General features: G+C 35.6%; 2 pseudogenes across 2 annotated transcripts; both read right to left on the bottom strand.

The window, feature by feature from the left end:
- Positions 1-1,456: 1,456 nt before the first annotated feature.
- On the bottom strand, positions 1,457-4,215 carry AT1G36790 (annotated as a pseudogene; the record flags this gene model as incomplete). The annotated part of the gene is made up of 1 exon: positions 1,457-4,215.
- Positions 4,216-8,050: 3,835 nt separating this feature from the next.
- AT1G36775 lies at positions 8,051-10,273 on the bottom strand (annotated as a pseudogene; the record flags this gene model as incomplete). Its single annotated transcript has 1 exon — positions 8,051-10,273.
- Between the last annotated feature and the right edge of the window lie 3,430 nt (positions 10,274-13,703).

Genomic DNA, 13,703 nt, shown 5'->3' with positions numbered 1-13,703 from the left:
GCCGATTGCGATGGATTTGCTAGGAAAAGATCTTTAGTGCGAGGAATTTGCGAGGGAAGCCCACCTACAAACCAGATTGGTAAAAAAATTTAAAACGTGCTCACCTAACCCGCCAAAGACTCGAAAATCCATCGCAAATATTGCTAGAGAATTATTACGCATCGCAAGTTCGTCGCAATTTCCGAGTCGTCACCAATACACGCAATTCCCTCGCAAATTGTGACTCTTTTGCGAGGAATCCTGCTCTCCACGCAATTTCCTCGCAATCTTCTCGCAAATTTGCGAGGAGTAGCGAGGTGGTCCTTCTACCTCGCAAAGTTCTCGCAAGTCTGAAGCAATTAGCGAGGACTATTTGCCATCGCAAATTTGCCTCGCAAATCGTCTATTTTCTTGTAGCTGATCCCTTCGTGTCATCAAAGAAAACAAAGTAAAAGAGATTTTGATAGGTTCGTCAAGGAGACTCTGGCCAAGATGGACTAGCGTGGCCCTTCGTGGAATCTGATACGGTGCCGTATTAGATGAAAGCGGTGTTGAAGTACTCGTGGCTGGTGCTGTTGCTATTAGACAGTGATTTGGGAAATTAGGGTTTACTGTTTTTTCAATTGACGGAAGAAATTGCTTCTTTCTCATCCAATCCCGAGCCTCCGCTCACTTCTAAGTTCCGTAATAAGTCTCACGAGCATAGCTTGATTCCGTTATGAGATCTTCCTTGTGTCCCTTCTGCTTCCGTTGCCTCCTCCCTACACCAAGAGTGTGTCGATCGACACTCTCGACTTGATCTGAAACCAAATTCGTCCTTTGACTTATTTTCTTCAGCTTTTGCTCCAAAATGTCTTCTTATCATCCATTCTTGTCCCAATCATAGAATACCTGAAAAGACTATAAAAGGACTCTAGAAATAACAAAAAGACTCAAAAAGCTATACCTAAAACATAGCTAAGAACAGTCAAAATAGGGTTATATCAACTTCCCCATACTCAAAACCGGAACCAGTAGAAGAGGTTTTAAAAACAAAGGAGCTCCCAACATTCTCTAGTTTATACCCTGAATCATTCTACCCAAATCCATATGCCTAGCAGCTCTAATCAAATCCTAACCAACATGTATGTCTCTGCAAGCTTACACAACATTCTAGATTCCATACTTAAGTTCCACAACTATATCCACAAGGCTTTCATCGCTGGGTCTCATCAAGCAAGGTAATATTCAAGAACCTGCTAGATTCATTCTTGTACTATACCATGATAAATTGACCATTCTTTATTTTTTTTTCTTTTGGTATTCTTTCTTTCCCGAGACTTATTCTTTTTGAAGAGTAAACAAAGGGGAACTCGCATAATGAATTGATACCCTCGGCATATTTCCAACCTTTGTAATTGATCATTCCTAATAATATACAGTAATGAGGTCATGGAAAACATTCCTACCCCTATACACTACCAAAAATCATATCAATCTCTTATTTTATTTTTTTTATAAGGGGAGAGGAATACTTTTTTTCCACATAGGTCTCAATATCAGGTATGAACAAGGAATCAAGTTCTATGAAAACTAATAGTTTGGATGAGGTTAAAGGAAGAGCAATGAGATTAACTCCAGCCTTAGTGTATTGTGTTGGAAACCAGGATATCCTCAAGTATATCGGTTTGCCATCTGTATTTTCCAGTAGTCGGATTAAGTCGAACCTGCTGCAATAATCAATCAGACAATAATCTAAAGACATACATATCATAATTCCAAACAAAATCTTGACTCAATAAAACTACTCAAAAATTAGAAAAATAAGAGTAAGAATAAGACTCAAAAAGAAAATTGTAGTTAGTAACTACTTCCCCTAGACTTAAACGTCACTGTCCCCAGTGGCATTCAAATCCGAAGTTAGCGAAAAAATAAATAAAAGAAAAATATATATAAAGGAAAAAGAAAATCATACCAGTGGGTTGCCTCCCACGAAGCGCTTGTTTATAGTCAATAGCTTGACTTTGCTGGAGTTCAGGAATCAGGTGGATCAGAAGGTGGCAGTAAATGCTTCTTAGAAGAATATCGCATCATCCATGGTGGTGTATGAGCAGTTAGCGCGTGAGATCGACCATTGAAGTGAGGAAGATCTGCAGGGTGGGACTCAAGTATGGGTGGTATACTCCTCTTTCCTGCAAAATCATCAAAAGAAGAAACAAGCAGTCAACGAGAAACTAACTGTGAAACAGTCTTGGAAAATTTCAAAGTCGTATTGATGAAATCTGGAAGTTTAGATAGAGGTGATAAGTACCTTAGCCGTTTAGGAGGTTGAATGAGTAGTAAAGGTGTAGTGCTTGACTTGACAATTCGTCCTGGACTTACAACATCGATTTCAGTCTTGAGAAACAATTCTGGAGCAGTATGTTGTGGGTGTCGATCGATACTAGAAGGGGTGTCGATCGACACTCATTTTCCAACTCGACCATCTATAGTCTGTCTACAATTCAGATCTACAATCTGTTCCGAGATAACCATTGTCTTCGTTTTATCCTCTTGTTTCTATGGAGTCTTGTTCTGAATAAAGTCGGTTACATGTGCAGAGATCATCATCACACCATGCTCACTATTCAAATCCTTAGTAACCATTCTCTTAACATAATGCTTGATCATAGGGAAAGACTTCACAACATCTATAAGTGGCATCTCAACAATCAGCTTATCCATCATAGCTTTGCATCTAGCATCATCTAGCTCTTGTTTGGACTTCCTAGGACTCATGGGGAAAGGAATCTTGGGTTTGGTTGCCTTTTTTGCAGCTGAAATCGGGTTTTGGAGGATTCGCAGGTCTAGACTGGGTTGGTGTCGATCGACACCCTGTTGGTGTTTGTCAACACTGTCGAGTTCTGTAGTGTCTGCGTAGCCTGGTGTCGATCGACACCCAGTAGTGTCGGTCGACACTGGTGTCTTGTCTGCAAAAACTGCAACATCATTCTCTTCCAAATTGACGAGTTTGATAGCAGAAAGCTTCCTTTGAAGAACCGGATTTAGCTGTTTTCCACTCCTTAACTTAATAACACTAACATCTGCTATGTTTATAGTCAATTGCTTGATCCGATTGTTCAATACTTGAATCTTCCAATTCACATCTTTGGATAAAGCATCAATTTGTGATCAAACTCTTTCGTTTGCTTCTCTTGACCTCTGAGAATCTGTTCGAGCATCGATTCAATCGTCTTAGTGGGCTTGGGTTGAAGAAGCATAAGTCGGAGTAAAGCTTGTAGATTGCTAAACCGGCTTCTGATATGTAGATTTATGATTGTATCTCATGTATCCCTGTTGATCCATCTTCTCTAAAGTGACTAAACAGTCAACCTGTGCAGCATACTGAATCTGTTGGTTATCAAATGTTTCAGCTTGAGTTTTCCTTTCATTGTCAGCGCTTTTGGTGCTACTGCTTGAAGCTAAGCTTTCAATAAACATTGTCGCATCCTCTGGATATCTTGACATAAAATTCCCGTTACTAGCTGCATCCAAAGCCATCTGATAATGCCAATCAACTCCTCTGAAGAAGACACCTAACAACTTAACGTCACTAAAACCATGATGTGGGCAGTCCCTCTGATATCTTCTGAATCTGATCCAAGCGGCTTTAAATGCTTCAGCTGCTTCTTGAGAGAAGGTAGAGATCTTCATTCTCAGCTCCTCGGACCTTGCATCATTATAGAAGTTGTTTAGAAAAGAAACCTTTATTTCTTTCCAAGTTGTCAAACATCCATGCTTCAACTACTTAGGCCAAAAAGATGCTTCCCCAGTAAGAGAATATGGGAAGACCTTGCAGGGAAGGTAGTCATAAGAAACACTTTTTGCCTTAATGCTTGAAACCAAGTCTTCAAACCGCTCAATGTGATCCACCGGGTGTTCTTGTGGTTCACCATGAAAAGGGTGCATACTCACAAGAGTATAGAAAGCAGGGTTTATCTCGAAAACGCTTCTGTCAAACGTAGGTGGTCGGATTGTAGACCGATTGGAATAGAAAAGATCCGGTCTGTTGGAGTCACCAAGAGTCATCCGACGACCATCTGCTCTGATATTTTCTTGGTGTCGAGCGACACCCAAGTTGTGTCGATTGATAGACTTGGCGATTTCAGGTAGCAGGTTTCCCTGTTCATCAATTTGCTGGCCCTCTTCATTGTATGCATGACCATCTCTGTCTCGTAAGACTCATGCAACATCAGGTCTGATAATCAGTCTCAACATATCCACAGATTGCTAGCTTTCCGGTAGTTGCGTTCGAATTCCTATTAGCTGCAGTCACAAGAATAAGAAGAAAAAGAACCATGAGTAACAAAGGAAAAGACAAATTTAGACTAAATTCTACACCTTATCTAATGGTGAATCAAAGAGAACTTCGGCAACGGCGCCAAATTTGATGTGTGTCAAATTATCCTAATGACTACTCTCTCAAACAAAGATGTTGTTATAGCACTAAGGGATCGAATTCCACAAAGTTCTCGGATCACACAATAGAATAACAATTTCGAATAAAGCTAAACAGAAAATATTATAAAAGTAAAAGACAAGAAAGCAATAAAATAGATTGGTTGTAGATTCAAATGATTAAAACGTCGGGTTTAGGGAAATTCTCAGGAATTATCAGACTAGTAGATCTAGCAGTAAATTAGGATTATTATCGAACCATTCTAGAACTCAAATCACTATTATAGAGTAACCGGTGGCATGCCGTATTACTCACTATGCTTAATAGTATTGATCCCAACTCTCTTGAAAATCTCTAGAACTAATCAAGCATTGTAATCAGGTTTGATAAGTTCACCTAAGTATCTAAATAGACGCTAGTCCGCATCTAAATACTAGGCTCATCTAAGATCGTTACAGTAATAAATACCTATGGCGGGTATACCTATTATCCTAAAATCAAGTTCTAGTTAATTACTCTAGAACTAGCATTAAAAATAATCAAAGATGAAGAATTCTAAATATATTATCCTAACAGGGTTTTTGATCTACTTATTCATCTAAATCCCTAATGAGAATCCCTAAACACAACAAGAGAACTACTCAGACATGATTATGAAAGAAAAAAACATGTTTGAATAAGAAATCAATGTAAGAAACAATAAGAGAATAGAGTTTAGAAATATTTTCTTTAAAGGGTTTTGCTCCAAGTACAAAAGAGAAAAGGATATTAGCCTCTCCAAGTATAAGTCTAAACAATGACCTTTAAAACTATATATATATATATATATATATATATATGACCTAAAACGTTATGGGCCGTTTTTAGAAATAAGGGAAAGTTCTGAGCCAAATTTTGAAATCTTCAAAACTTCAATAAGCTGCATCTTTGAATTGTCGTCAGGTATTGGTGTCGCTCGATACCAGGGGTGGTGTCAATCGACACCTACGTGAAGTTTTGTCTCCTGATTGCTTCTGCAGCATAATTTCTCTCTTTTACTCAAGAATGTTCCATAATCTCCAAATGCATCCAAAATATGTAAAGACCTGAAAAAGATTAGAAAATACACTAGAAATAACAAAAGGAACAACTATACCTTAATCATAGCTAAAAGAAGTGAAAATCGGGTTATATCAGCCATCATAATTCTAGTACCAAAATCCATATGCTTAGCAAGTCTAATCAATTCCTAACCAAAATGTAATTCTCCGCAAGCTTACACAACATTCTAGATTCTATACCTAAGTTTCACAACTATATCCATTAGGCTTTCATCGCTGGGTCTCATCAATCAAGCTAATATTCAAGAACCTTCTAGACTCATTCATGTACTATACCATGATAACTCGACCATTCTCTTTTTTATTCTTTCTCTCCCCCAGACTTATTCTTTTCGGAGATAGGACAAAGTAGTACTCGCTCCATCGGATAGATATCCTCCGCATATTTCCAACCTTTGCAATTGATCATTCCTTAGAATATAAAATAATGGGATCAAAGGAAATATTTCTAACCCTTTACACTATAGGTTATCAACTCAATCACTCTCTTTTTTTTTTTAATTATCATAGAGGAGAAGATAACTTATTCTATAGGGTCTCATATATAAGGTATGAACAAGGATTCAAGTTCTATGAATACTAATCATTTTGATGAGGTAAATGGAAAAGAAGTAGGATTAGCTCCAGCCTTAATGAATTGTGTTGGAAACGAGGATATCATCAAGTGTGTCAGTTTTCCATCTTGATTTTCTAATAGGCGGATTGAGTCAAACATGTAGCAATAATCAACAAGGCAATAATCTAAAAGAAATTCATATCATAATTTCTAACTAGACTAAAATTTTTAATGGGAAAAATGTCGAAAAAAGTGTGAACTTTCAAATTTGGGACGAAAAAAGCATGAACTTTCAAAATACCATAAAAATCCTAAACTTTGCTTTGACTTTTTGAAAAATGATCAACTTTCGTTGACTAGGCCATTTCGGGCATGACGTTATTTTTCCGTTAACAAGACGATAAGAGAGTATACTTTCAGTTAACAGTCTCCGTTGAATCAAACGACGTCGTTTTGAATTCACTAAAAAGGAAAGAAAACTGAGCACATTAAGGATCAAATCCGTGACCAATTGATAAATTTAATAGACTTGCAACCATTGAGCTACAACATGATTTACATTATGATAGCAAACAGAGATTTATATATACAATACCTTAAATAACAAAACTAAAAAAATATTTATGTGTATATACAATAAATACATAAAAACATTTATTACGTATAAATATACATAAAAAATCTTCATTACAAATATACGCACAAAAATATTTATGGCTTATATATTGTTTTATGTATATGTAATTAACTTTTAAAAATAATAATTTAACATTTATATATATATATATTAATATATACACAATAAATATTTTTGTATATATCTTTAATGAAGATTTTTTTGTGTATATTTGTACGTAACAAAGATTTTTTATGAATACATTGTATATACACATAAAAAGATTTTTAACTTTTGTTATTTTTAGGTAACTTGTATATATAAATCAGTGTTTGCTATAACATCATAGTCATGTCGTGTCTCAATGGTTGCAAGTCTGTTATATCCATCAATTGGTCATGGGGTGATCCCTAAAGTGCTGAGTTTTCTTTTTTTCTTAGTGAATTCAAAATGAAGTCGTTTGGTTTATCGGAGACTGTTAACGAAAAGTCAACTCTGTTATCGTTCCGTTAACGGAAAATTAACGTCATGCCCGAAACAGTCTGGTCAACGAAAGTTGGTCATTTTTCAAAAAGTCAAAGCAAAGTTTAGGATTTTTATTGCATTTGAAAGTTCATGCTTTTTTCATCGCAAATTTGCAAGTTTATGCTTTTTTTGAACTTTAATAATGGACTGATATTTTTTTTGCTTTAAGCAGCATTTTACCTTGGACCGGCCTTGTAGTAGAACTCTGGTAACATAGATATGCATGTTCTCCGAATTCTTGTTTGGACGGATTAACGTTTTATGTACAATAAAATTCACTTATATAGCCATAACCCATAATTAAGGCATATTTCTGCTTTTTATCTATCTATATTACCACCTTCTCCATCTTCTTCTTATTTACTCTAACATAATGAATAAATTTTACAGTGTTTACATCGCTAAACAAGTTCTAGGTGATGTGATGTGCATATAAACAAAATATGCTTATGTTTTGCTTATGTTTTGCATAATAATGTTATGTATGCATCTATATATTGATAATTTATTATTATCTAAAAGATAGGTTTTAAACCATGCTAATTTTTTCTTATTTCTATAAGGATTGCACTTTTTTCTTAGCTTCGTTTGTTGAAGTAATAGAGTTTTAATATTCTACTTTATCATCTTTCAAGTATTTAAATGTGACTAGTTTATAACTCAGACATTTACCATTACATGAATTAGTAACTACTTCCCCTATACTTAAACGTTACTGTCCCCAGTGGCATTCAAATCCGAAGTTAGCGAAAAAATAAATAAAAGAAAAATATATATAAAGGAAAAAGAAAATCATACCAGTGGGTTGCCTTCCACGAAGCGCTTGTTTATAGTCAATAGCTTGACTTTGCTGGAGTTCAGGAATCAGGTGGATCAGAAGGTGGCAGTAAATGCTTCTTAGAAGAATATCGCATCATCCATGGTGGTGTATGAGCAGTTAGCGCGTGAGATCGACCATTGAAGTGAGGAAGATCTGCAGGGTGGGACTCAAGTATGGGTGGTATACTCCTCTTTCCTGCAAAATCATCAAAAGAAGAAACAAGCAGTCAACGAGAAACTAACTGTGAAACAGTCTTGGAAAATTTCAAAGTCGTATTGATGAAATCTGGAAGTTTAGATAGAGGTGATAAGTACCTTAGCCGTTTAGGAGGTTGAATGAGTAGTAAAGGTGTAGTGCTTGACTTGACAATTCGTCCTGGACTTACAACATCGATTTCAGTCTTGAGAAACAATTCTGGAGCAGTATGTTGTGGGTGTCGATCGATACTAGAAGGGGTGTCGATCGACACTCGTTTTCCAACTCGACCATCTATAGTCTGTCTACAATTCAGATCTACAATCTGTTCCGAGATAACCATTGTCTTCGTTTTATCCTCTTGTTTCTATGGAGTCTTGTTCTGAATAAAGTCGGTTACATGTGCAGAGATCATCATCACACCATGCTCACTATTCAAATCCTTAGTAACCATTCTCTTAACATAATGCTTGATCATAGGGAAAGACTTCACAACATCTATAAGTGGCATCTCAACAATCAGCTTATCCATCATAGCTTTGCATCTAGCATCATCTAGCTCTTGTTTGGACTTCCTAGGACTCATGGGGAAAGGAATCTTGGGTTTGGTTGCCTTTTTTGCAGCTGAAATCGGGTTTTGGAGGATTCGCAGGTCTAGACTAGGTTGGTGTCGATCGACACCCTGTTGGTGTTTGTCAACACTGTCGAGTTCTGTAGTGTCTGCGTAGCCTGGTGTCGATCGACACCCAGTAGTGTCGGTCGACACTGGTGTCTTGTCTGCAAAAACTGCAACATCATTCTCTTCCAAATTGACGAGTTTGACAGCAGGAAGCTTCCTTTGAAGAACCGGATTTAGCTGTTTTCCACTCCTTAACTTAATAACACTAACATTTGCTATGTTTATAGTCAATTGCTTGATCCGATTGTTCAATACTTGAATCTTCCAATTCACATCTTTGGATAAAGCATCAATTTGTGATCAAACTCTTTCGTTTGCTTCTCTTGACCTCTGAGAATCTGTTCGAGCATCGATTCAATCGTCTTAGTGGGCTTGGGTTGAAGAAGCATAAGTCGGAGTAAAGCTTGTAGATTGCTAAACCGGCTTCTGATATGTAGATTTATGATTGTATCTCATGTATCCCTGTTGATCCATCTTCTCTAAAGTGACTAAACAGTCAACCTGTGCAACATACTGAATCTGTTGGTTATCAAATGTTTCAGCTTGAGTTTTCCTTTCATTGTCAGCGCTTTTGGTGCTACTGCTTGAAGCTAAGCTTTCAATAAACATTGTCGCATCCTCTGGATATCTTGACATAAAATTCCCGTTACTAGCTGCATCCAAAGCCATCTGATAATGCCAATCAACTCCTCTGAAGAAGACACCTAACAACTTAACGTCACTAAAACCATGATGTGGGCAGTCCCTCTGATATCTTCTGAATCTGATCCAAGCGGCTTTAAATGCTTCAGCTGCTTCTTGAGAGAAGGTAGAGATCTTCATTCTCAGCTCCTCGGACCTTGCATCATTATAGAAGTTGTTTAGAAAAGAAACCTTTATTTCTTTCCAAGTTGTCAAACATCCATGCTTCAACTACTTAGGCCAAAAAGATGCTTCCCCAGTAAGAGAATATGGGAAGACCTTGCAGGGAAGGTAGTCATAAGAAACACTTTTTGCCTTAATGCTTGAAACCAAGTCTTCAAACCGCTCAATGTGATCCACCGGGTGTTCTTGTGGTTCACCATGAAAAGGGTGCATACTCACAAGAGTATAGAAAGCAGGGTTTATCTCGAAAACGCTTCTGTCAAACGTAGGTGGTCGGATTGTAGACCGATTGGAATAGAAAAGATCCGGTCTGTTGGAGTCACCAAGAGTCATCCGACGACCATCTGCTCTGATATTTTCTTGGTGTCGAGCGACACCCAAGTTGTGTCGATTGACAGACTTGGCGATTTCAGGTAGCAGGTTTCCCTGTTCATCAATTTGCTGGCCCTCTTCATTGTATGCATGACCATCTCTGTCTCGTAAGACTCATGCAACATCAGGTCTGATAATCAGTCTCAACATATCCACAGATTGCTAGCTTTCCGGTAGTTGCGTTCGAATTCCTATTAGCTGCAGTCACAAGAATAAGAAGAAAAAGAACCATGAGTAACAAAGTAAAAGACAAATTTAGACTAAATTCTACACCTTATCTAATGGTGAATCAAAGAGAACTTCGGCAACGGCGCCAAATTTGATGTGTGTCAAATTATCCTAATGACTACTCTCTCAAATAAAGATGTTGTTATAGCACTAAGGGATCGAATTCCACAAAGTTCTCGGATCACACAATAGAATAACAATTTTGAATAAAGCTAAACAGAAAATATTATAAAAGTAAAAGACAAGAAAGCAATAAAATAGATTGGTTGTAGATTCAAATGATTAAAACGTCGGGTTTAGGGAAATTCTCAGGAATTATCAGAATAGTAGATCTAGCAGTAAATTAGGATTATTATCGAACCATTCTAGAACTCAAATCACTATTATAGAGTAACCGGTGGCATGCCGTATTACTCACTATGCTGAATAGTATTGATCCCAACTCTCTTGAAAATCTCTAGAACTAATCAAGCATTGTAATCAGGTTTGATAAGTTCACCTAAGTATCTAAATAGACGCTAGTCCGCATCTAAATACTAGGCTCATCTAAGATCGTTACAGTAATAAATACCTATGGCGGGTATACCTATTATCCTAAAATCAAGTTCTAGTTAATTACTCTAGAACTAGCATTAAAAATAATCAAAGATGAAGAATTCTAAATATATTATCCTAACAGGGTTTTTGATCTACTTATTCATCTAAATCCCTAATGAGAATCCCTAAACACAACAAGAGAACTACTCAGACATGATTATGAAAGAAAAAAACATGTTTGAATAAGAAATCAATGTAAGAAACAATAAGAGAATAGAGTTTAGAAATATTTTCTTTAAAGGGTTTTGCTCCAAGTACAAAAGAGAAAAGGATATTAGCCTCTCCAAGTATAAGTCTAAACAATGACCTTTAAAACTATATATATATATATATATATATATATATATGACCTAAAACGTTATGGGCCTTCTTTAGAAATAAGGGAAAGTTCTGAGCCAAATTTTGAAATCTTCAAAACTTCAATAATCTGCATCTTTGAATTGTCGTCAGGTATTGGTGTCGCTCGATACCAGGGGTGGTGTCAATCGACACCTACGTGAAGTTTTGTCTCCTGATTGCTTCTGCAGCATAATTTCTCTCTTTTACTCAAGAATGTTCCATAATCTCCAAATGCATCCAAAATATGTAAAGACCTGAAAATGATTAGAAAATACACTAGAAATAACAAAAGGAACAACTATACCTTAATCATAGCTAAAAGAAGTGAAAATCGGGTTATATCAGCCATCATAATTCTAGTACCAAAATCCATATGCTTAGCAAGTCTAATCAATTCCTAACCAAAATGTAATTCTCTGCAAGCTTACACAACATTCTAGATTCTATACCTAAGTTTCACAACTATATCCATTAGGCTTTCATCGCTGGGTCTCATCAATCAAGCTAATATTCAAGAACCTTCTAGACTCATTCATGTACTATACCATGATAACTCGACCATTCTCTTTTTTATTCTTTCTCTCCCCCAGACTTATTCTTTTCGGAGATAGGACAAAGTAGTACTCGCTCCATCGGATAGATATCCTCCGCATATTTCCAACCTTTGCAATTGATCATTCCTTAGAATATAAAATAATGGGATCAAAGGAACTATTTCTAACCCTTTACACTATAGGTTATCAACTCAATCACTCTCTTTTTTTTTTTAATTATCATAGAGGAGAAGATAACTTATTCTATAGGGTCTCATATATAAGGTATGAATAAGGAGTCAAGTTCTATGAATACTAATCATTTTGATGAGGTAAATGGAAAAGAAGTAGGATTAGCTCCAGCCTTAATGAATTGTGTTGGAAACGAGGATATCATCAAGTGTGTCAGTTTTCCATCTGGATTTTCTAATAGGCGGATTGAGTCGAACATGTAGCAATAATCAACAAGGCAATAATCTAAAAGAAATTCATATCATAATTTCTAACTAGACTAAAATTTTTAATGGGAAAAATGTCGAAAAAAGTGTGAACTTTCAAATTTGGGACGAAAAAAGCATGAACTTTCAAAATACCATAAAAATCCTAAACTTTGCTTTGACTTTTTGAAAAATGATCAACTTTCGTTGACTAGGCCATTTCGGGCATGACGTTATTTTTCCGTTAACAAGACGATAAGAGAGTATACTTTCAGTTAACAGTCTCCGTTGAATCAAACGCGTCGTTTTGAATTCACTAAAAAGGAAAGAAAACTGAGCACATTAAGGATCAAATCCGTGACCAATTGATAAATTTAATAGACTTGCAACCATTGAGCTACAACATGATTTACATTATGATAGCAAACAGAGATTTATATATACAATACCTTAAATAACAAAACTAAAAAAATATTTATGTGTATATACAATATATACATAAAAACATTTATTACGTATAAATATACATAAAAAATCTTCATTACAAATATACACACAAAAATATTTATGGCTTATATATTGTTTTATGTATATGTAATTAACTTTTAAAAATAATAATTTAACATTTATATATATATATATATTAATATATACACAATAAATATTTTTGTATATATCTTTAATGAAGATTTTTTTGTGTATATTTGTACGTAACAAAGATTTTTTATGAATACATTGTATATACACATAAAAAGATTTTTAACTTTTGTTATTTTTAGGTAACTTGTATATATAAATCAGTGTTTGCTATAACATCATAGTCATGTCGTGTCTCAATGGTTGCAAGTCTGTTATATCCATCAATTGGTCATGGGGTGATCCCTAAAGTGCTGAGTTTTCTTTTTTTTCTTAGTGAATTCAAAATGAAGTCGTTTTGTTTATCGGAGACTGTTAACGAAAAGTCAACTCTGTTATCGTTCCGTTAACGGAAAATTAACGTCATGCCCGAAACAGTCTGGTCAACAAAAGTTGGTCATTTTTCAAAAAGTCAAAGCAAAGTTTAGGATTTTTATTGCATTTGAAAGTTCATGCTTTTTTCATCGCAAATTTGCAAGTTTATGCTTTTTTTGAACTTTAATAATGGACTGATATTTTTTTTGCTTTAAGCAGCATTTTACCTTGGACCGGCCTTGTAGTAGAACTCTGGTAACATAGATATGCATGTTCTCCGAATTCTTGTTTGGACGGATTAACGTTTTATGTACAATAAAATTCACTTATATAGCCATAACCCATAATTAAGGCATATTTCTGCTTTTTATCTATCTATATTACCACCTTCTCCATCTTCTTCTTATTTACTCTAACATAATGAATAAATTTTACAGTGTTTACATCGCTAAACAAGTTCTAGGTGATGTGATGTGCATATAAACAAAATATGCT

This window comes from Arabidopsis thaliana, assembly GCF_000001735.4.
Source record: "Arabidopsis thaliana chromosome 1 sequence".
Lineage (NCBI taxonomy): Eukaryota > Viridiplantae > Streptophyta > Magnoliopsida > Brassicales > Brassicaceae > Arabidopsis > Arabidopsis thaliana.
Note: the sequence above shows the minus strand (reverse complement) of the source record. Positions and strands in the feature narration are given on the sequence as shown.